The sequence below is a fragment of the Cervus elaphus genome, chromosome 32 (genome assembly GCF_910594005.1).
Source record: "Cervus elaphus chromosome 32, mCerEla1.1, whole genome shotgun sequence".
NCBI classification, from domain to species: domain Eukaryota; kingdom Metazoa; phylum Chordata; class Mammalia; order Artiodactyla; family Cervidae; genus Cervus; species Cervus elaphus.
In genome coordinates this window covers 22,837,794-22,858,552 of record NC_057846.1, presented here as the reverse complement: position 1 = coordinate 22,858,552, position 20,759 = coordinate 22,837,794, and the positions used below count along the sequence as shown (strand labels likewise).

The 20,759-nt window shown below is 45.9% G+C and overlaps 1 protein-coding gene across 3 annotated transcripts in view; it reads left to right on the top strand.

Moving 5' to 3' along the window:
- Positions 1–6,741: 6,741 nt before the first annotated feature.
- Positions 6,742–20,759, top strand: part of IRF2 (interferon regulatory factor 2) — an 82,735-nt gene continuing 68,717 nt past the window's right edge. Inside the window, exon 1 of one of the 3 annotated variants that reach the window (XM_043893407.1) lies at positions 6,742–6,946. The gene's annotated coding sequence lies outside the window, so the exon portion shown is untranslated. Of the gene's footprint in view, positions 6,947–7,318; positions 7,346–8,505; positions 8,633–20,759 lie in introns of those variants that run through there. The other 2 variants (XM_043893408.1, XM_043893409.1) reach the window with 2 other exon arrangements.

Sequence of the window (20,759 nt, the reverse complement as noted above, 5' to 3'; positions counted from 1 at the left end):
ATTAAATTTTGGGATGAATATTGATTTTGTGGTGACATAAACTCTGAGAATTATCATTGTTCACTCAAAACAGTCTGAGGAAAATAGTGTGTGCCAGGAATCCACAGTTGAATGTACATTTTTTTTTTTTTTAAGGAAAGTTTTTATGGGGGTGTGATGAAGAGCATAAAGTAAATATTTGCTTCACTTGTAGAGATGAAAATCAGAGAAAATGTTAAAGGGAAAGAAATACTTCAGGAATACAAAAAAAGAAATGAAAAATGAGATCAAACTGTTTCCAAATATCCGTAATGTGTTGTTTCCTCAACAAACTCATTGTGTAATGAACTGAGAGGTCAGCAGAAGAAGTGTTGCAAATTCTAAGGAATCCACAAATTAAGAAATCCTTGCATTTCATTGATGTGGGAAATTTATAGTGTGACATTTTAAAACCACAGAACCCTTCAAAATCTTCCCATTGATCTCACAATAAAATCCATACTCCTTGTTCTGGCCTCTGCCTGTGTCCTCACCCTCATTCAGAACTTTTAAGTCGCATTTACCTTCCTTTGGTTTCCAGAACACGCCGGGCCCTTTTGCTTCTCAAGGCCTTTGCCTCCACTCTCTCCCCTGCATCAGCGCTTCATCACACAGTTGGTATCTCTTATGTGTTGAAGTGAGTGCCCCTCAAAACTCACATGTTGCAATGCTAACCCCCAGGACCTCAGAGTGTCTTTGCAGATGCAGTGAATTAAGATGAGATCATACTGGAGTATTGTTGTTGTTGTTATTTAGTTGCTAAGACATGTCCGACTCTTCATGACCCCGTGGACTGCAGCCTGCCAGGCTTCTCTGTCCATGGCATTTTCCAGGCAAGAATACCGGAGTGAGCTGCCATTTCCTTCTCCAGGGGATTTTTCCGACCCAGGGATCAAACCCACGTCTCCTGCATTGGCAGGTGGATTCTTTACCACGGGGCCACCAGGGAAGCCCATATTGGAGTATGGGGGTCCCTAATCCAGTAAGTTGGTGTTGGACAGGGAGGCCTGGCGTGCTGCAGTCCATGGGGTTGCAAAGAATCGGACACGACTGAGCAACTGAACTGAACTGAACTGAATCCAGTAAACTACTGTCTCTATAAAAAAGGGGAAATTTGGATACAGATACACATCCAGGGAGAACACGTGAAGATGCAGGCAGAGATGAAGTGATGCTTCCACAAGCCAAAGAATGCCCAGGATTGCTGGCCAACCACCAGAAGATAGGAGGGAGGCAAGGAACACATTCTTCCCTCTCAACCCTCAGAAGGAACCAACCCCATGGACACCTTGATCCTGGACATATAGCTTCCAGAACTGTGAGACAATACATTCCTGTTATTTCAGCCACCTGGTTTGTAGTACCCCAGGAAACAAAGAGGCCACCTAGTATTTTCTGTCAAAGGTCTGACTTGTTTCTCTCAGCACATGGATACAAATCTGTAACTATCTGATTGGTCTGGTTGTGTTGACATCATCCCTATTAGAATGTAAGCTCTGGGAGAGCAGGGCTTCCTTTTATTCTTACCCAGAACACAGCTAGGAAACGTCTTGGAGGTGCATCTAAGGTTAAAGAGGCAACATCAAGAGGTATATGTATGAAATGTCGTGCACCTTTTGGATGTAGTAGAGATGCAACTTTTTGAGGAAGTAATAAGACTATTTAAAAATACTCTTCGTCCTTTGTTTTATGACACTCTCGTGTCTTTCTGACTGGCAAATTTCCAAACATTTTCAAATAGAATAAGGTGTATTATTCAAAGTGTTCAGAGCTGGGGGGAGGAGAACAGACTGAATATCATCAAGAGTCACATGCTGGTGAGAGAGAGGCGTACAGAAAAGTAGTGGAAGCTGTAACAGAAGATTCTTCAAAAACTCAGATTCAGTGAATTTTGTGGTTTGCTGAATTTATGTTACAAACTGGAAATTTATTTCTTGTTTGAAATAATTGTTTTATTTTTTTCCTGGTTCCTTGGGATCTGAGATCTCTGTTTCTCTTTCTTTTTTTAATATTTAAAAAAAAATTTTTAAGATTTTTTAATGTGGACCATTTTTAAAGTGCTTATTGAATTTGTTACAATATTGCCTCTTTTTTACCTTTTGGTTTTTTTGGCCCTGTGAGGCATGTGATATCTTAGCCCCTCAACCAGGGATTGAACTAGCACTCCCTGCATTGGGAGGCAAATTTTTAACCACTGGACCACCAGGGAAGTCTCTGAAATATTTTTCATTCTTGAAAATTACAGTAATTGTTTCTAAAGAATCTCAAGGCAAGGCTATAGGCACTTTTCCCTTCTGACTTTAAAAGCACTACTTTATAGTTTATCACCTTAGAGACATAATGAATATTTCAAAGCCATTTGGGATAAGACTGAGAAATGATAGCAAAAAAAAAAAAATTATTAAGTTTCTGAAGCTGAAAGCTTTGCTTTTGGATAAGAGAAACTCATCTCTATCTCCCTCCCTGTACCCACCTCCCCCACCACACACACTCACACACACACACACACATATCCTGGCACATTTAAAGAGTATTTCTTCCCTTATTTCACCAGAGGAACAGAACAAAATTAATATTTATTACTAAGGATTGGGCAATATATTACTCAATTGAAATTCATGATTTTCAGAGAATAATTGCAACAAATGAACCTCATTTCAGAGTTTCTAGTAAAATGGAAAAAACCACTACATGAGGTAATACAGTAGTCAAGAATTTCTCCAATTTAATGCCTATGATCCTTGAACTTGGATTGGATGGCTTTTTCAACATCTTTGCAGTTCTACTGTTTCAACTAAAATCTACCATGGCTGTATTGTTTATTCAACATGGAGTTCACAATGATATTCTTTGCAGCGCAGAACTATAATCTATGGCTTTGTATTGGGCAACTGCTCTGGCAAGTGCAGAACACTCATTTTCCATGAGTTTATAACCTCTGCTGAATTCTAGCAACATGCAAAAGAGTCTTGGGGGCCAGGGCAGAAGTAGTACCAGTGATACTGCGGGAAAAATTAGGGCATCAACTGACAGAGTTACGGGGGCGGGGGTGGGGGGCGACTGATTTAATCACAGCTCTAAATACTTAGCCCTCTAGTTAGCATGCCATCATAGTCTATAGTTGTAACTTTAACGTACAGTTCTAAAGACTGTGATAATAGCTGGAGGTGATGTCCAGGCCATTACTAGGATGATACAATGGAAATTAACATTCCACTTTGTAATAAAACTTCTTGGATGGCAGAGATTTTCATTTGTTACGTTCACAAGAAGAGTTTTTGGGCAAAAATCAATAAATATTCGTTACTTAAACAATTATTTTATCAAATTAGTCTCATTTATTAGAACAAATAAATTAACCCATTTGAGAAAGGTTAACCTTGACTGTATCTTTAAGTTTCATTCATGGAAAGATCGACGGCTATATGGCCAAGTCATCATTGTCCTTTCTCGACTCCCTTGAAATGAGTCCTGGTGCATCCAGACAGATAATCTTAGGATGTTCCAATCCACAGGTGAGACATAAACACACCTCACTCTAGTTTCATTACGTTAGACTGCTCAAACAACATTTATTGCTTTATATTAGATCTTTGGTCAGATTTCTTTGGCGTGGCAAAAGCTACTTTCCCCAGAGATTTTCAAAATGGTTATATTGTGCTATATTGATTCATTTTCCACAGAGGTTTATGACTCTATGCATCTCATCAAAAGGCTAAAATATTTTTTGACCCTGTATACGAATACCATGTGGATTTGGGGGTCATATTTACATCTTGGGTCTGCAATCACATGTCTTCAAGAGCATAAAAACAGAGTGAAATCCATTCTATGCTTTGTGGGTTTAGGGGCCTGGAAATTAGAAATGATACCCATGCCCCAGGAAGTTCCATGGACTCAGGAAAGATGGGAGTTGGTGATGCTTCCCAGTTTCCTGGCTGGTTAATGAAGTAACAAATACAAGGTGGCTGGGGAAAATGGTATGGGTTTAGTTGGGACATAAATAATTTGTTGCACCCAAGGAACATCTAGAAGGTAAATGCACCCAGAGCTCAGGAGGTATAGATTTTGGAGTTATCACCAAATAGTGATTTCTAAAGCTCTGGGTGTAGGCGAGAGCGCTCTAAGAGAAAGCAAGTAGGATGAGAGAACAGGAGGGGCGAGGCTAGACTGTCTCAACACACCATAATTTAGGGGGCTGGCAGCAGAGGAGGAACCAGCAAAGAAATAAAACAGGACAGAAGGATGTCACATGGGCACCAGGCTGTATTATGGCGATTATTAAACGATACAGAGATGCTGAGCAGAAACGTTCTTTACAAAAATTACTAAAAGGACCTACATGAAAATATCTTCAGGTCTGTTCCTTATTGGTAAAATTGCAGATGTCATAGCCTTCCTTCAACTTTTCTGTATTCTGCACAACAAATATCGATTACATTTCTGTTAAAAATACTCTGATAAAGTCTACAATATTTTCTGAACCAAGGGCAATTTTGAGCCAAGGGCAAATGACTATTAGTTCCTAAGTAGTTGAATGCCTCTGTGCTAGGCACTACACTGAAGATAAAATACGGAACAAGAGGATGGCTCTGTTGTTTTACCAAAAGGAATGGAAGCTGGTTTGACAAGGGAGGGGTGTGGGGCACAGTAGCAAGAGATGAGGCTGGAAAAGCGGTCTAATGTCAGACTATAATGGGCTTTTTATGTCTTGAAAATAATACGGACTGTATCCAGAGGGCTGTGGAGAAATTTTTGAAGGGGCGGGGTTAGGTTTGGAATTGTGCTTCACCTGAAGTTGATTTTCTGCTTCACCTGGCTGTTAGCCCAGAGGAGTTGAGTTCGAGCGGGAAGCCTAGTCCCCAGGCCACTGCCATAACTGAGTGAAGCGGATGCAGAGGGGTGGCGGAGGGGCTGGGGCCAGAGATACTTGGGATCAGCATCAACAGGTCCCTATGATGGGTGGTGTGTTGGGAGGAAGGAAAACATTAAGGACCACGGGGTTTCTTACTTGGGTCCACCGGGTGGGTAAAGAGTGATGAAAATTCTACAGAGTTTGTATATAGTTACTCTAACCATCTATCAGGGTCATTGCTTTATGAAATAAGAAAGTCAGTGACTGTAGCAAATAGTATTCTATGAGAGGGGATAAAAAGTAACAGAGTATGGGAGATCTGTTTCTGGGACCACAGCCACAAAGCAGAATCCTAAACCCTTCTCTCCTGGCCACACATGGGATCCCGTAGAGAGGGAGGTGGGAGGGGGGATCAGGATGGGGAATACATGTAAACCCAAGGCTGATTCATGTCAATGTATGACAGAACCCACTACAATGTTGTAAAGTGATTGGCCTCCAACTGGTAGAAATAAATGAAAAAAAAAAAGCATACTTAGATACTTTTACTGGTCTGTAGCACTGAATATTTCTGTGAAAGAGGACTGCTGGAGCTTTTTTAGGTAAGTATTTACATAAATGTAGCTATGGCCCCCCAGGAAGGGACTTCCTGTGTGAGGGGAGAGATATTTGGGAGAAGGCCAATGAAACTGCATGTGGGGGAAGGAACAGATATAACCAGAGGAGAATCTATATTTTAAAGCAAGGGACCCCAAAGCGACAGGTCCCAAGTGAACTGTGTTAGTCTGAGCTAATACCCTTTGAAGGGAACTAGTGCAGCTCCTGTATTCTTTGCATTCTCTAAATCATCCCCATTTCAGGGCACTGAAGACTGAGGCCTTAGGTTAAGCAACTTGATTGGGAAATGCCAGGTAGTAAGTTAAAGAGGCCAAATCAGAACCTGGCTGGAAGTACTCCAGTATAAACCTGTCCCCTGGTCCAGCCACAGTAAGACATCTTTCAGGAAAATCGGCTCTCACCCTTGCCCATCTTAGCTGCAGGCAGGGAACTTCTGTGGCACACTCAGGCTTGGAGCGGGGGGAGGGCCTTCCTTATCGCCCCCGGGCAGGGTCCCAGATGATAGCAGCCCCTCAAATGGTTACACCCTCAGCTACTGATAAGGGTTCAAATAAGGTTAAGGACGCGCCGCTTGGCCCAGGTAGCGCACTAGTATCTAAGTAATGCTGTCCTGTCAGTTCATTGCTTCTTGTGTTCCTTGGAAGTGGGCAGTGTTGCAAAGTGAAGTTTTACTCACTCGGAAAACAGAGGCTGTAAACACCTACCCCACCGACCGGATGGCTAGAGCGTTGCTTCCAGGAGCCGCCAGCCTCCTCCTTCCTTCCCGACCTTCGGGTCGCCCTTTAGGATGGGGAGTCGGTAGGGTACCTGCTTGCCCCTCCGGCCGCCAACCAGCTGACGCCCGGAGCCCAAGCTGGCGCCCCCGGACCCCCCCACCCACACACACCGCCCCCGGACCCCCCGGCTCGAGTGGTGTGAACGCTCGGGTGCGCGGGCAGCACACTCACGAGCAGCCGCTTGTTGCTCCCGCGGCCGCGACGTGGGGAAGTGAAAATGAAATTGACTTTTCTGAGAAATGATGAAAGCGGCGCTGCCCGCCAATGAACGGCGGCGGCGGCGAACTTCCGCACCTCCCGGCCGGGCTGCTCGCGGCCTCCCCCCGCCTGCACCTCCCGGTTGCACAAGCTTGAAACAAACACTGGGGAGGAAGGGCGGAGGGAGGAGGGCGGAGGGAGGAGGGCGGAGCGGGGGGGCGGGGGGAGCGCGGAGGGCGGGCGGGAGCGAGCCCGGCTCCGGGAGGGCGGGGGGCGGGGGGATTTCCAGCCGCGGCGCTTCGCAGTTTCCTCTCCTTGTTTTGCTTTCGATCTGGACTGTTCTCAGGCAAGCCGGGGAGTAACTTTTAGTTTTGCTCCTGCGATTATTCAACTGACGGGCTTTCATTTCCATTTCACACACCCTAGCAACACTTAAGCCTTGCGGAATTGTATTGGTAGCGTGAAAAAAGCACTCTGAGAGGTAACATTTTTTTCAAATAATAGTTGGGACTGTGCGTGTGTGTTTTTCTCGAGGGCATGTTTAGGAGGACTGGAGGGGATGTGTGTGTGTGTGTGTGTGTGTGCGTGCGCGCGCGTCCTGATGGTTTGACACGATGTTTTGCAGACGGAAAATGCTGAGGTTCATAAATATTAATACTGATTTTTGGAGGAACAGTCGGCGCTGTTATGGATCATCTGGTTTTAGGGGAAGCAGGTTCGGCTGCTGCTGCTGCTGCTGGTGCTGCTGCTGAGGCTGCAAGGAGGAGGAGGAGGAGGAGGAGGAGGAGGTTGGTGGAGGTTTAATTTCACTTTTGGATTTGCAGATGCGGAGAGCTGGCTCCATGGACACAGACCTGCTCTGTGCGATCCTGCGCCCCAGGTGTTGTTTGTGGGGGAGCAGGTCCGCTGGAGTCGGGCCTCCTTTTAAAAACAACATGATCGCGTGCATGTATGTGTGTGTGTGTGTGTGTGTGTGTGTGTGTGTGTGTGTGTGTGTGTTTACAGATGCCGGCGCCACCAGATCCGAAGGAGGGGAGCGGGTCGTTCTCGGCGCCCGGCGGCGGCGCCTCTCTCCAGGCAGCCTCTGGCGTAAATAGGCAGGAACCCGCCGTCCGCCCGCAGCCTGCGCCCCGCGCCCGGGCCGGGAGAGGCGCCTCCCGCCGCGGCCGAAGGAAACTTCATGGGGCGCCCGGTGGCGGTCCCCGGGGCTCGCCCACCCTCGGGGCTCGGGGAAGGGTCACGGGCATCGGGTGCCAGCGGTCGGGGGCCGGGCGGGCGGGCTCCGATCGGGGCTGCGCGCGGGGCCTGGCCGGCGCGCCGGGTTTCCTGGGGGCTGGGCCGCTGTCGCCACCGCCCGGGAGGGACGCGGCGTCCTCCTTCCCGCCGGCCAGCGCCCGGCCTGGCTCTGGGGCTTTGTCGCTGCACTTGTCCCCGCGCGGGGCTGGGGTGGGGGGGGGGGGCTCGGGCGGGGAGTCCCGGGAGGGGTCAGCGGTCCGGGCCGCGGCCTAGCGCCGGGCGCCTCCGGGTCCCCGCGGGCGCCCCCGGGCCGGCCTCACGCGCTCGGCCTGACCCGCCAAGGCTACGGAGCGGGCAAGGTGGGGGCGGGGAGCCTCCGGGGACCGAGCGGCGCCCCGCTGGCAGGCCCGCGGCGGGGGGTGCCGGCGTCCCCTGGGGGTCCCGGGGCGCGGGCGGCGGCGGCGGGGTGGGGACGTGAGTGCCCGCCCCACGCCCTCCGACCCCTCTCGGGGCGCAGAGTGGCATTCGCCAGCCGGCCGAACGTGGTTGGTGCAAAGCCGCGGCCGCCACTTCCTTTCCGCCTCGCGGGCCGGGCTCGCCCACCAAGCGATGCCCGCCGCGGCCCATCGTGGCGCCCGGCCGTTCGCGGTGCCAGGGAGCCGGCCCTGAGAGGGCTCGGGCAGCCTTTTGCAAGTTGGAAGGGTTTCAGGACGCAGCTCACACCGCGCCCCCCCCTCCACCCCGAGGACGCACCGGCATCTCAGTTTGGGCCCCAGGTGTGGCTGCGTGGGCCGCCCTCGCCCCCTTACCCCTTTAGAGGGGAAGAAGCGGGAAGGAGGCTGGCAGCCCGAACCGGGCGCAGAAACAGCCTTCTGGGCACCTGGCGAGGCGCCGACGTCAGCCGGTGTCGGCGGGACCCCTGGTCATCGCTGTAAGTGTGACCCTTGGCACCGGCAGTGGAGGTGGCCACGTACTGGCGGCGGGGTTTTCGGTCGTCTTTGCCCCTAAAGGATAGTGTTTGGAACTTGGGGACATTTTCCCCGCTCCCTCCCTCTCCAGCCTCCTCCCTCCAGTGTGGGCAACGGTGAACGCGCCCGGTCCTCGGTTCAGAAGAGTGCTGGCATCTTCCCTGTGCCACCGGCCTCCCGGTCGCTGTGACTCGGTCTGCTTTTGATGAATGGCGAGGGAGGGTGGAGGAGAGTTACATTTCCTGTTGTGGATTTTCAGGAATCACCAAGGTTGCTGTCAAGCCTGCATTCGTTTATGAGTTTTCAGACCGACTGCAGATAACATTGAGGACTCAGCAGCGTGCGCTTTGCTTTTTGGTGCTTAAGGGCAGGTGCTGAGAGGGGCCTGGTGACAATCTGGAACGGAAGGCTGATGGTCTTGCCGTTAGGCAGATGCAGGCTCCTTGCCACGACTTGGAAGGTGACCCCTATTTACCTTCGTGCACCCGCACTCAGGATTTTCTCCTTTTCTCACCCCACCCCCATCACTCCTTTTTCGGAGAGGGAAAGGACAAAATTCTGGGAAAACTTGTGTTTTCTAAGGAAACTTCAGTAGATGGAATATTGAGGACTTCATTTGGTATTTTTTAATACCTTGAAAAATGTATTGCTCGATGAGGCAAAGTCCAGAATTTCACTATAATTAGTGAATGGTTATAATTTATAACAGCCTGTTGTGTAAGAAGTTAGATTTTGGCCTCCTGGATCCAAGTTCTTGTCTGTTCTGATTTGTAACTTCTTCTTAATATTAAACATCTACATTTTTCATTCTCAATGAGTTGGGTTTTTTTTTTTCTTTTGTCCTTCAAAAGTTAGAGGCATTCTGCACACTTAAGACTTACTTACCTGTTAAAGTGTTATGATAATCCAAAGTAAGGGTTTGTGGCTAAATTGGAGACCGATTATGGTGAACCGAAGTCCTGACAGCTCCGTGAACCATGACCCAGTCTCTCTCTTCCTCTGCTTTCCCGTATACTTTATTAGGCAAATATTCAGTATACCACAGCTAGTTCAAGATGTTTGAACTTAGTAGTGGAAACTTTAAAACTTCGGGCATTTAACATTGGGGAGTTTGATGTGCATCAATTTTCTCATGTCTTCAAGGACACTGTTCTTGGTGTCATGGCACATAAGCTTGATTGTTTTTAGAGCATTTTCACAAAATGTTCCTTTTGATGGTGAACAGACCAGTGAACTCTAAATGGGATATCTGGGACATGGTTCTGTTATGTGCTTCATACCAGAAAAACACTTAAAGCAGATAAGGGGTTTTATTCATTTAATAAGTATTCATAGAACATTTGCTATGCCCCAGACACAGTGCTGGGTTCTGTGAGTTTGAGAACAGGAAGGGAGTTTCTTTACCTTTTGGGGAATTTGCATTCTAGTTGGTGAGCTGAAAATACCTAGCCAAAAAATAAATACAGTAATTACCTTTAGGGGTGAGTTCTATGAAAGGTGATAGTTGAATGTAACTGAATATCTGATGGGGTTGCTTTTGGGAACAAATAAGATACTGTTATGAAAGAAGGTTGCCTAAGTTACAGCAGTCTACAAATGCTAAGGCATTCACCTTCAGAAGTCTATCAGATCGTTCTTAACTTCCCACTCCAGTATTCTTGCCTGAAGAATCCCCTGGACAGAGGAGCCTGGCGGGGCTATAGTCCATGGGGTTGCAAAGAGTTGTATAGGACTGACTGACTAACCGCGCATGCATTCTTAACTTTAAAAGTCAGGGAATCATGACTGTGGATTAAACTCTGACTTTCTTTTAGAGAATTTTTAGCAAGAAGTGATTTTACTTGTTCTGAGAGAATATAGGGAATGGTAAGGAATTAAACAGAATAACTATTTTATGTAGAGCATTAAAATCTTTAACAAGACATCTAATATTATTAGTAAGTTTTTTTCTATCAAAAGTTAGATGGTGTCCATGGAGACCAAATGATATGGAAATAAAAGTGATTGGACCAGTGTATTTTCCCTCCTTATATCAAGAAAAATCCTTTCCAAGCTCCTTGCGTTTTAGTGTGAATTTTCTTCCTCGTTGCTGAAGACTCTTCCTTATCTGTTATTAAGGATATGCTCTTAACTGATTTGAATTTTTGTTATAGCATCTTTATTATTATTATTTTTCGCCGCACCACGGGGCATGTGGGATCATAGTTCCCCAACCAGGGATGGAAACTGAACTGCCTGCAGTGGAAGCTCAGAGTCCTAACCTCTGCGCCACCAGGAGAGTCCCACTATGACATCCTCAAAGCGAGTCAGTTAACTTGCATTTATTAGATGCTTACTATGTACCTAACACTATCTACGTGAAAATGATACATGACAGTGTATGTGAAAATAAATGTAATAGATGGTATATGTTTATAATAGATACAAAATACATAAAGGAGTATATACAAGTAACATAAATTGCTGGGAAATGTCTGTTATTGTTAGCAATAAAGCCAATTCTTTTTTTGGTCTGTATGGGACACATGTTCCTTCGAGCACAGGGGTTGGAAGTTAGGGCCTCTGTCCCTGTTCACCCCATTTGTGCCCTACTTTTGGCCTGAATATGATCAATATTTGGCTATAATTTGTGCCCAAGGCAGGGTCAAGCAGTGGCCCTCATAGTGGGTGTGGCTGGTGAGAAAGGGAGTGATGAGATTTGATTAAATCTTGATTTTTTTTTTTTCCAGCAAAGAATGGTAAGTTATCTGTAGGGTCAAGATTTAAACCCAAAGCCAATATTTTATATGAAATACCAAAGGCAATATACAGGCAGGAAATCAAGCCTGCAGGTAGCTGAAGCTGGGTGGTGACCCCTCCAGAAGACCCATAGTCACCAGCAATTTTTCCTCCGAAGATGCTTTTAAAATGATTTCTCAACTTACCAGCTCCATCTTTTGACAAACAGCCTCTGAAACAGATTGTGTTTAGTTAGGAAGACTTCATGGGCCTGTTTTCATTACTCAGAAACATACTGCAGTTAGGAATCATGGTTGACCTGAGAACCAACATCAGCAAATCTAGAGGATCCAATTCCAGCCCAAAGCAGAGAAAGTCAATGTTGTAGGCAGCCTGGGCCTAGATAAACTGTTAGTCCTGTTGGACCTTCTGAGGTTCTGAAACTAGCTGCCATCTTCCCCCGCCCCCATCAGTAACTTTGAGTTCTGCTGGGGGTCCAGCAACCCCAGGATATGAACCATTGCAGTAACCCAGGGGCTTATTTTGTTAAATGAATACAAACGTTGGGTCCTTATTTCATTTGTTTATTAAATATCTGTTGACAGCCAGCTATGTTCAAGGCCCTGGAGAGTGGAAGGTGCATGAACTCAAAGAGCCCAGAGGCCTGGAGTTGACTTTTCAGCTCTTTGGTTAACTCTCCACTCACTTCTCCTTTCTGGACCTTAGTTTTCACATCTGTAAAATGGGGCTGCATGGTTCTATCATCTTTGGGGGGTGGGACTTATATGTATCAGAATCATGGAGAGGAGGGGGCTTTTAGAAACCACACAGACCTTCAGGTTTGAGCCTGAAGCCCCTTCCTCTCCTTGCCTCTCTCTTTTTGAGAATCGCTCCCGCCGCCCCCGATTAGCCCTCTGACATTGACCAGGGTGTCCTGGATCCCTGTCCCTTGGGTTGTGGGCCAGAGCAAAGGCAGAGAACCACTGAATCAAGGGTCTCTTCCCAGGGTCGAATCTTTTCATTTATTTTCATTGGCTCCCAGGTCAGGCTATGCAGGACAGCAAGCAGATGGAACTTGTTATCCACATTTTGAACCAGTGAAGTTGCTCAGTCATCTCAGACTGTTTGCGATCTCATGGACTGTAGCCTACCAGGTTCCTCCATCCACGGAATTTTCCAGGCAAGAGTACTGGAGTGGGTTGCCATTTCCTTCTCCAGGGAATCTTCCCGATCCGGGGATCAAACCCAGGTCTCCCACATTGCAGGCAGACGCTTTACCGTCTGAGCTGCCAGGGAAGCTCTTTGAATAGGTAACGTATGGTCCCACCCCATTGGCGCTGCTCACGTTGACCTTGCTTGTCCTACAAAATGGGATCTGTCGTAGGGTTGTGATATTTTGAATTTTCTGCTCTGAACAAGCAGAGGAGGATTGTGTTTCATGAGCCTGTCTCTCTCTAGGAAGGAGTCATGGGCTGGTTTGTTGTTTGTTTCTGTTTTGGCTTATATTCCCCTTTATCCGTTTAGTATTCAGCTTTAATAAGAAAGAAAGAACACAAGTCAAGCAAAAAAAAGGCTCCGTATGTCCCATGCCCTGTGTGCATACCTCGTAGCGCCATGCTTATGAGACGACAAGGCTGTGTCGTCCTTTCTGGTCCTAAGCATTTTTATCTCAGGGGCAAGGCCAATTTAGTTCAACAAAATACCTTGCTTTAGAGTTCTGTGTGATAAAAGCCGGTCCAGTTTTGATTAAACATTTTTGAGAGTTAACCAGTTGCTCTGTCAGTTTCATGAATAATTTCTTTTCCAGCATCCTTAGCAATCTGTTGCTGTCTGTGTAAGAGCATTTGATACTCACACACCTAATGCAATCAAAGGAAAGATGAGCTTCTCATGTCATCTGTTCTTTTTGAGCTTACAGATGTCAGGTTTTTGTAGGAGCCAAAGAAATACCTTCTAGATAGAAGAGGCTCTCCTGGCCCCATAAGCTTAGAATGCAGAGGACTTTCCCGATGTCATGAGGTTGACGTTTTGAGTGGGAAGAAGCTGCATACATGTTTCAAGTCATATCTAACATGTTACTTTTAAAGAGCTTTCTCTGTGCTCCTTACCCTAAAATTATTGAAGGCGATGAGAACAATGACAGTGGTGGACGAGAGCGTCCCGGCACCTGATTAGGGTGTTGGTGGGGGTGGGGGTGGGAAGTGAGTGGGGAAAGTGGCAGTTGAGGGAATGAGGTGATGAAGAAAGAGATGAAGGTGTAGAGTAGAATACTGCCTCTTGAATTCTTGAGTGAGAGAGAGTGAAGAGGGAGTCAGACGGGTAGACTTTGTGTCTGCCACGAATGTCATTGAGACGTTTTGCAAGTAGACAAGCTGGTGGTTAATTGACAGTCAATGCAGAACAAGTTGAAATGCTAGAGGACCCTCCACTTCTAACTTTGGAGTTTGGCCTTTTTTTTTTTTTTCTGAGGGATCAAATAACTAGGCATGGCCACTTTTAGACAAGTAAACAGGAGGCTGTGAGTGGTCACCCCTTGGGCATGGTTGAAACTACGGTAGAGGTGGTGTTGGAGCCAAAGAGGATGGAGGAATTGGTGCCCTGACCTGAGGCCTTAAGACTCAAACTCAGTTACCTTAGAGGCAACCACAGTCCCCTTGAAGAAGATACCTGTTGATGAAATGGATCAGAAACACTGTCACAGCCCTTAGGCTGTCCCCTCCCCAATGCCCATCTTCCTTGCTGCTCTTTTATTTTTGCCAGGCGGTAGGAGGTAAGTAGGGAGTCAGGAAAAGAGAATCGGCCAATACTGTGTTTCCCTAAAGAATACAAGTCACAGGGTTAAAACTGAGCTGTAGATATCGTCGCTGGTACTGCAGTCACTGCAGTTTGGAAACTAAGCACTGGGTACCGTAGCTGGGGTATTGTACTTTGAAATAAACTTTTTGGAATACAGTTAGGCGGTGTACCCTTAATGTCTTAAAAATGTTGAACTCCCCCTGTTCCAGTAATCCCACTTCTAGGAACCTACAGATGTGAAGTAACCAGAAGCAGAACAAAGATTTATGTACAGGGATGTTTACTGTTCGCTTCTGTTATAGTGAGAACTCGGAAACACCCTAAATCCCCAACAATAGGAGCACATTTTAAATGCGTTACAGTGCACCAGGCCCTGAGTACAGATAGCTGATTAAATTCATGCTTTTGCATTTAATGATGGGAAGGTATTTGGGGTGTATGTTGAATGGAGAAAAAGAGGATTTTCAATTGTGACCTTAATTTTATTTTTAAAACATGTGTGTGTTTGTATATACATCATAAAAAACCCTACAAAACTGGAAGGAAACATTTGGATGGCGTGCTTATGGATGTTTGACTTCTCCCCCAAATTCAATACAACACAATTACTTCTATAACCAGAAAAATATTCTCAAGACGACTCTGAAGTGTCCCCTCTAACCTCACCTCTGGTAAATGTGGATGAGGACAAGTAAATCGGATGTTGCTAAGGAGGGTGTTGTTCGTGAGCTTGGCCATTCGCAGGCCCTCTCTGCCTTGATATACAGAGCCGAGCTCTAGAATCATAGCTTTCCCAGCCAGTGCCGGGATATGCTCTTGTCCTGATTCAGCTCTTACAGCTTTAAGATACTGAGATCGATGGTTCCTTTGGGAGGTTGGGACGCATTGTTTTATCAGCAATAGTGGAGGGTCTGAGATGTTACCCGCTTCACAGATATGTCTTGTGTATGTGACAGAAGCAGCTGATGCGGGGGTAGGAGGCGACAGTTCTTTCTTGATCTTTACAACCGGGTCAGCATCCAGAGAGATGCTATGGAGTTGGCCCCCCATACCTAGACCTTGAAGCGATACCATTGAAAACTGATGGAACCTGGGTGTGGATTACCTTCCATAGACGATGTCAGAACGACCATCCCTCTCCGCTGCCAATGGTCCGGGGTGGTGGTGGATAGAGAGAGAGATTGTGTGTGTGCTCCGTCACTCACTCGTGTCTGACTCTGCGACCCCATGGATTGTAGCTCGCCAGGCTTCTCCGTCCGTGGGATTTCCCAGGCAAGAATAACTGGAGGGGGTTGCCGTTTCCTATTCCACGGAAACTTCCTGACCCAGGGATCGAACCCTCTGCTCCTTTCCTCTTCTGAGTCAACATCCTCACCTTTTGGAACGTAAGGCTCTTACCAACAACAGGTGTCCCTGAGGTCATGGCTTTGTCCCTTTTGAAATGTACATGCTTAGAGAGGTAGGGCCTTCTGAGACCCTGCAAACTTAACCCAGGAACCTAGTCAAGGCTGTAACCATTTGGCCCTCTTGAGAAGATTAGAGAAGTTTGGTTATCCTTCTGGAGCAGAGCAGTAGTTTAGACAAATGGCTACAGATCTAATTCTTGTGGTAGGTGAAGAAGAAAAGGTTTCTAGGGGAAGTGAATGCAACTTTCCTTGCCTTATGTGCACAGTCTTTGTACCTTGTTGGCTCCTGTGTCTCAGGTGGCTTGGCTGTTTCACAGGAGCCCTGAAATCCGGGAGGTTTTATTTTCCCCACACGGCAAACTTTACAAATCCCCGTGGGATTCTCCATGGGGAGACTCTCCATGGGATTGAGACTCTGTGCGTCTCAATCGGATTGTGATTTCTGACGTTCCATAACTGAAGAAGCCTCCAAATCCGGAATTAGTGTCTGGAAAAAATTTTTAGAATAGTTTTGATTCCTTTATAAACACGGGAGAGGTTTTTTTGGATGTGTTATGAAACTGGGCTTGGGTGTAACCATTAGGAGTTTAGAGGCAGAATACCAAAGCACAGCTGAGAAAAAAGAATATTGATTAGGGCAACACTATTCAATACAAATAGAATGTGAGCCACATGTATAATTTTTAATGTTCTAGTAGCCACGTTAGAAAAGTAAAAAGAAGTGCATGCTCAGACACTCGGTCATGTCCGACTGTTTGTGACCCCATGGACTACAGCCCACCAGGCTCCTCTGGCCGTGGAATTTTCCTGGCAAGAATACTGGAGTGGGTTGTCATTTCTTCCTCCAGGGGATCTTCCCAATCCAAGGATTGAACCTGTGTCTCCTGCATCTTCTGCATTGGCAGGCAGGTTTTTTATCACTGATCCACCTGGGAAGCCCCAAAAGAAGTAGGTGAAGTTAATTTTAATGCTGTCCAGTGTGTCCAGAATATTATCCTTTCAACATGTAGTTAACATAAAACTATTAATGAGATCATTTACTTACTTTTTTTCATACTGAATCTGCAAAATCCACTGTATCTTATACCTTCAGCACATCTTAATTCAGTCTGGTCACGTTTCAAGCGTGTAGCGGGCAGCAGCCACGTGGCTGGTGGCTACCATGTTGGACGGTGTAGGACTAGGAAATGAAGCAAGTCGTGAAGAAAAATATGGGGAAACATTGTAATACAGCGACTCAACCTAAAAGGACCAGGAAAAAACAAAAAAAAGCAGAGTTAGAGTACTTATTTGGTTATAACCGCATCTCCCTGTGTGTCCCCTGCCAACCCTACCTCCTTTCATCAGCTTAAAATAAGATGCCCTGAATCTCTTCAGAAGCAACACACCGTGTGCCATTCTTTTGGCCATAGTCCCAAACACCTTGAATATTTTCCACCCTTTTGTAGTGCTGTGAAAAACATCGATTCCCTGGAGTTTCCCGTTTGCAACACCTCCCTGGCCAGGTTATCTGAGGCCTGGGATCGTGTCGTATTTCCTTGCATTCCCCACCCGTGCTTGACATGCAGTGAGCACTAGGTAAATATTTGTTGATTTGATTTTCAGCCCGAAAGCGAAGGTTAGCTCCGAAGGCTGGATTCCAGCTCAAGATGGATGGGCCAGATCTCTCTTGTGTTAGAAACCTGGTGGTGTATGTATATATGGAGCACAGAAACCCTGGGATTTGTCACTTTGCGTTAGGAGTTATCACTTTGTATTAAGGAGTTCAATATCCAGAAGGTGAAAAAAATGGTCTGGTTTTCTCCTTTGGACCGAGGCCTTTACAGAAATCTTATCACTCGATTCCTTTGACATTTATGTTCCAATGCTGATAGTAATACCTTCCAGTACATGTAAATAAGCTCTTGTTGCTGATAAACCAGAGGTATACATTTGGGAGCTGCTACTTTCTTGGTGGATTAGTTATTAATAATAACTTTGTTATTAACAAACTTTCAGCCCATAACTTATAGGCAGGGAAGTTCTTTTGAAGTCAAGCCCTGGTATCTTAACAGTTGCCTTCATTGGTTCTCTCTGACTGTAATTGTTGGGGAGAAGCAACAGACGTAGCCACAGAGCCCAGGCAATTTATTTTTCCTGAAGCCTTACCTAAGAACTGCTTAGGTAGCTTTTCTCTGCGAGATTAAATACGACCTTCACTGAATCATGTTAGCAGGGCCAGCAGCTAGAAAAATAAAGACTAAACCAAACCTTCAGCAAAGAAATTCCCAGCTGCTCAGCGGATCAGAGCTTTCTTGATTGCTTTCTTCCAATGAAAACACTGTAGATTAGTTTTAAGTGAATTCTAGTAGGTTTGGGGATTTGCAACTGACAGAAGAACAGGAAAGTATAATCTCACTTTAAAATCGTAATCCTGAAGGTAAATCTTGATTGACTCTTTGGGGGGATGTTGAGATTTTGTTCAAATGGGAAAACTTCGCTCGGGTGCACTGTTGAGCTGATTTGGAAAGTCAAGGTCCTCAGGGATGAGGGGACAGAGAAATGACATGAGAAGCTGGTGGCCTCAGGGGGAGCCCTGGGTTCGTGGGGTGCTCTCGGTGGCCCTGAGGATCGGCACGGATGGCACCCCTTCCTTCTCTGTTATAGAAGCAAAGTCCAAAGGTACCAGGAGGGAATGTGGGTGATCTGCTGTTTTCCCTTTGGGGTGTGGCTCTCCTGGTGATTCAGGAAGTCAGGGTGAGTTTAAAATATTATAGGAGAGGGTTTATTTATTTGCCTCTCTTATAGGTGCTTTGAATGCATCAAGTCTTTTTTTTTTTTCTCTCAAAGTCAAGGTGCAATTTGGGCTGCCGTCTGGGCAATGGGGTCGGTCTGGACCCTGAAAGGAAGCAGTGGACAATTTTGATCATTCGTCCAGTCGCTCTTTACTCTACAGGAGATGTACTCAGTGCTGACTCCATGTCGGGGGAGAAGGTATTGAACGGCGGAGAGGTCTTCAGCTTGGAACTGAGTGAGCTTGGCAGATGGTGTGTGTTCCCTGCAGTGAGGAGCCTCGGTCTGGGCGGCCGAGACCTCAGTTAAAGAAGTGACTTGCGGTGTGTGTGCATCATCTGTGGGCCACCCAGCACCGTCTCAGGTTGTCCAGGGGACGACAGTGTGGACGCGGCACATTTTGGGGCCAGCTGTGTACGTTGTATTTTCTAAAGGACCGATTCTTCATAAAGCTTATCACAGGCGTAGAACAAGATCTTGTTTCATTGCTCTGGCTGGTTCGCTACCGTTTTTCCCTCCCTGGGTTTGGCACCTTGGTTCTCCCGCCGTTGTCTGGCTTCCTTTGTCATGAGGTAGCTGAGCCTCGATGATGGTTATCTCCGCTTTCTACCTCCCCTCTGAGGGCAGACTGGAACTGGCCGTGCTGCGGCTGACATACCGCTCCGAATCCCTCCCTGGAGGTTTGTGCCAGGAGAGCCTCGCTCCTCACATACCTCACATGGCTTGAGATGACATCGCCCTGAAGGGGAAATTGGCCCATATTTAATTTTGAAAATCCGTCCTTTTTTGTGCGTGTATATATGTGGTCAGTAGATTACCTTCAGGTTACCTGGAAGTGACTATTGTCCACGACAGGGCTCACGGAAACAGTGACAGCAAGCAGTGAGTTCATAAATGCGTGTCTGGTCATTCTTTTCTTTTTTTTTTTTATTACCATGGTAAAAGTTACATAACACAAAATTTCCTATTATAATCATGTTTAAGTATACAGTCCAAGGGCATAAAATTAATTTACTGTGTTTGCAGCTATCAACCACTGTCCTTCGCTAGAACCTTTTTTCATCATCTCAAATAGAAAGTCTGTGCCCATTAAATAAAAACCCACCTCCCTCTGCCTGGGCAGCCACCATCCTCCTTGCCTCTTCTAGGTACGTCACATAGGTGGCATCAGACAATATTTGTCCTTTTGTGTCTGGCTTATGTAACTCAGCAGAGTGTTTTTCAGATTCATCCAACGTTGGAGCATGTGTCAGAATGTTCTTCCTTTTAAAGACTGAGTAATATTCCCACACTTTGTGGATCCATTCGTCTCTCGATGGGTTGTCATTACCACTGGCTATTGTGAGTCATGCTGGTGTGAACTCTGCTATAGAAGTATCTGTTTGAGTCCCTGCTTTCGGTTCTTACAGTCCAGTGGGTCATACAGTCATTCTAGGCTTAACCTTTTGAGAAACTGTTTTCCACATCACCTGCACCATTTTACATTCCCATCAATAATGCCCAAGGGTTCCAGTTTCTCCATATCCTAGCCAGAATTTCTTCCCTTGAATTTTTTTTGGTAATAGCCATCCTAACGGATGTTTGATGGTCTCTGTGGTTTTGATTTGCATTTCCCTAATGGCTGGTGATGTTGGGTATCCTTCCACGTGCTTCTTGGCCATTTGTATATCCTCTTTAGAGAAAGGTTTATTCCAGTCCTTTGCCCATTTTGAACTGGTTGCTATTTGTTGTAGGATTAAGTCATTATTTTATGGGTTCCAAAGTCTGGTCTGAAAACTCAAAAGATATGGTCTGAAGTATTAGTATGGTCTGAAAACACAAAAGATTCTCCCTTGCTACAGTATGTATATAACAGGTGGTATAAAACCAGTGAAAATTTTTCAAAATTTGAGATGTTGTAGAGCTGATAAAGCACCTGTTGAAGAATTAAATTATACTGAATGGAGTATATCAGAGTGGACTCTGAAATGGGGAATCAACTAACAGTACTTAACCTTCTCACAGAATACTAGAATTGAAAGTTTTCCCATAGATTATAGTCTACTTCTTCATGTTCACAGCTGGAGAAATCAAGCAGCCTGCCCAGGGTCACGTGGCCAGATTAAGTCCTTAGTACGTTTTGTTGAACTCGGTAGTAAAGAGTTAATTTTTTTCTGTTACATTTTGAATCCTAAATTTCTGGTAAGAGAAAAAACATAATGCTTGAATATGGTAGTGAATTAATTGTATCAGCTACTCATAATGGTCATCTCTGACTCATCTAAGTACCTTCAATACTTGGGGCTCATAAAAAGACCCTAGGGTTCAGTACTTTTGAGATATTTTGGATAAAACTGAGTAAAAGCAGCCTCAGAATAACATTCAGGGGCCTGAGAATTTATACGTAATACTCTCAACA